Here is a 4,137-nt window from a genome sequence, read left to right on the forward strand (position 1 = left end):
AAACAAAGTTTGCAGTTTTTGTTTAATATATTTGTCTTTGTTTGCTGTGAATTTGTTTGCCCAATATACTTCGGTTTGCTGTGCACTTTTATTAAAAAAACAAAAACACATTGATAGAAACCTTATGCATGTTTTCATTACTTGCAAGACCCTAGAATTACAATATGACTCAAGAAAATCTTATTAAAAAAATCTTATATGGAACAGTACAGCCAAACTTTTCTCGAAAAGTCAACAAAGGACAAAATTTTTATTACACCACAATATTAAAGGACAATAACTAATCTGTTTGGGAAGTAATTGGAGAATGTAGATATTTGTTTACTGAGCAGCTCTGTTCAGCTTTCTGTGGCATGTGTCAATGCAATCTGCCTCGTTGGGTGATGACATCCTGCCAAGAAACTCTTCCCTCGTTTGTCTGAAAAGAGTCTTTGAAGAGCTCTCGAACAGCAATGCCATCGGGGGTTGACCGAGCTTTGGTGACATGCTGAGGGTCTAAAACGTTTGTGTCTCCATCCACTGCCTGTCTCCATTTTTCCGGTGCACCATCAGTGTCCATCTGCATGGGGTCGATATATCTGCCAGCTTCTGGTTGAAAATGATCTGAATCACACAGGAAGTTGTGGATAGCGATGCAGGCCTTTGCATATCCTCCGCTAGAACACCCCATGGCCCCTCCAATGACCCTCCATCTTGTAGCAATGATGCTAAATTCATTCTCAATAACTCACCTGGCCCTCGAATGCCAGTAATTGTAGATCCGGTGATCATCAAAGAGCTGCGAGGCTGTTAAAACAAAATGACCGACATACAGACAGATGTGATACTATGGCGTTACATCGCTGTCAAATACCTTGATGAGCATACCAAGTACCCTGATTAGTGTATTTATCAATTCAAAAGCGCGTTTCTTAATCGAGAGAGCTCATTGCTCTGATCGCGGGAGTTTTTAATTACTGGCGGGGCCATGAACGCAGCACAGTGAGCGTAAACTGATCAGGAAATTAGAGTCTGGCCTTTCATGCCAACCTCTGGACATGGACTTTCTACTATTTACTTGCAGGCAGGAGCTGTACCTCTGGGAAGCACTGTCGAGGCATGTAAATATCCACTTAGAGATTGTACAGGCTTTGCAAGAGTTCCAAAGATTGGTGATGGACCACATTGATCATGCTAATGTTGCGGTGACCACCGTTGAAACTGTAACTGGAGCAAAGGGCCGTCCCATGTTTGTAGGAGTTTAGTAGTTTTTTTTTTTTTTTTTTTTTTTTTTTTGTAATTACACAGTTATAAAAATTGAATAAGTATGTTGCCATGAAATAAATTAACTACTTGAGTCTATGGTACAACACCAGGTACAAGATTGTCCTTTTTGGTGCAGTTGATGGCTACTCCAGGAAGGTAAGAGTTAACCTAGCCTTTAACAACTATGTGTTCTCTGTGTAAGCCTGTGTAATATAAGTTTCGTACTGTTATGTAGGTGATGTGTTTGGAGGCTGCAACAAACAAAACTGCATCAACAGCTTTTGCGGCATTCAAAAAAGCAACAGAGATCCATGGTATACCTTCAAGGCATGTTTTTACATTGTTTATCACTCCAAAATTATTAGATTTCACTGTACTTGCTTGAGAGATCTGCCATATATGAATTCGCTTGATAAGTATGAGGATGGGAGGACAGCTGTTCCTGATGCTTTAGATGTGAAACCTCAGAAGTCAACTCTTGTTTTTGTTCAAATGACACCCATAAGGGGTATGGGATGTTTATGGGAATATCAGACTGTGACTTTTATATGATGCAGTTTGATGTAGTGAAACATAGGGCTATTGATGATCTATATACAGTGACTTTTCATGCACCAATTCATAAACAAAGTAGAACGCTGAGTGTTAAAAATCAAACTTTAACGGCAAATGTGACAATCGGAAAATTTAAAGATATTTGGTGGCTTTGTGGAGATAAAGCCTATATAGTTTTTCCCTATGGATGGACAGGATGTTTTCACATGGCAAAACTGAAGCTTCGATATAAAGTTTTGACAGTTCAGAAGGCTCAGTGGTCAGAGCAGATTCAGTCTAATGCTATTCCTGAGACGAGGAAGAATAGGGAGTTAGCACAGTTTCACAAATTGGAATCTTATTATTGGAGAATAAGTTTGACAGAAAAGTGGGGAATTGGTATTTTTCCATGGTATGGAGTGACATTTTTAGCAGATGACATTGATAATATCACTTACACCCTGCAGGGTTTTGCCGGTGAAACTATCAGAGGATTTGAATATTTATATATTTCACAGAAGAGCCAAGAACTGACACTGCTGAAACATGACATGGCTCTGGATTATATTTTGGCTAAACAAGGTGGCCTGTGTATGGCGTTGATTGTTATACATTGATTCCAGATAATTCTGACAATCTAACTAGTGTTGTAGATGCTTTAAAACTTATAAAGGATGCTTTTGGACCATCAGAAGGATCTGGGTGGTCTGCAAATGCTTGGTTACAAGATAAACTGGGTCCAGTAGGAACTGCAGTAGTTCAAGTTCTGATAGCAACCCTTGTGTATGTTATATTTTGTTTTTGTACGCTTTTACTTACCTTTGCTAAGGCAATGATATTGAGTTGGGTTGGTGTAGTAATGCCTGGTGACCAAGTTAAGATGCCAATGTTGCATAGGACTGAAGAAGATGAGATGATACTAGAAGGTGATTTATTGGAACAATATCCATTTTGATTTTTATCTCTATCACATGTAGTGTGCTTTAATATGTTTTATTATTTTGTAGTTTCCTCCTTTTTAGGTTGTAAAACCAACAAGACAAATTAGATATGCTATTTTACTCACTTTTTTTTATCTATACTCAATTGATATTTTCTTTTCTAATTTTTGTGCTTGAAATATTTTTGATTCAACTTAATATTTTGGCAGAGACACTGGTCATTGTTTTTTTTCTCTCTTCTCAGTACGACTTGGGGAAGTGCTGAAACACGGGTCAAACACAAAAAGAAGAGCATACCACCATCTCTGCACATGAGATTTATGTAGCCTAAATGCATCGGGTATTTTTATTCTTTATCACTTTATCCACATGCTGAACAGATTTATGCGTACGTATATTTTTTTGCCGTAATTTTTAAGAAAATAGTCTTCTCCTCAGCAAGAAATAAAAAAAAACAAAACAAAACTGTGTCGACCTCTCACTAAGAAGACAAGGGAAAATAATTTTCCGTTATGATCACAAAAATGGAAATGTCATTACCCATTTTAGCCAAAACAAAGTTTTGCTCGCAATCCCTCAGGAAAACAATGACGTGACAAAATATTGCATACAAGGTCTAAACCTCCACCTTTCTTGTTACGTTACAACACACTGATTCGTTCAGGTAAAGGCAGAGCAACATTATTTCCCTTTCAGTTTCGTGTGAGTAATTGTCTCATTTACAGAACAATGTTGGCTGTTCACACCTTAGTTGGGATATTAGCTCAAAACTAATCCAGCCACTTGGCTGCCCCTTGGGCATGGAAGGTAGAAAAGCCAAATGGCTGGGCTTTGGGACTTCTAGTGTTAATAGTGCTTTCAACCACAGTTTCTTTTTCGGTGTTTTTAATGTTAAATTATGCTGCTTGTATTCTGTAAAGCCCGTTGAACCACCCTGTCATGTGCTATACAAATAAACTTGCTTTGCCTTGTCATTATTTAGCAAACACCAATCACCATGCCCAAAACTGACAACGTTGGCATCAGGTTGGGTCATTTGTTGTTTCATATAGCAGTAGACTCCATTATGCATTAAAATGCTTCCGTTTCTCAATGTAGTCGCTCAGTAATTGAACATTTTGGCTCAAACAAACACTACTCATAAAAAATTGACATGTTCAACTATTTGGTGAAATTGGTGAAAATGTTAATGCTAGAACTGATATTATATAATGAATGTAGGAAATTTAAGTAATGGCAATTCCTTTATTTCAAACAATTTATTGAAAGAAAAGCTAAAAATAGTGTCAGGTATAGCACAACATTAAAATGTTTCAACAACTTGTTATGTGTTCGGTGTTTCCCTGGTTTGATGTCAAAATGTGAACATGAGGTGCATTAGTGCTAGCTTAGCCAGGTCGTTGCCATGCAAACAAAG

The sequence above is a fragment of the Melanotaenia boesemani genome, chromosome 5 (genome assembly GCF_017639745.1).
Source record: "Melanotaenia boesemani isolate fMelBoe1 chromosome 5, fMelBoe1.pri, whole genome shotgun sequence".
Lineage (NCBI taxonomy): Eukaryota > Metazoa > Chordata > Actinopteri > Atheriniformes > Melanotaeniidae > Melanotaenia > Melanotaenia boesemani.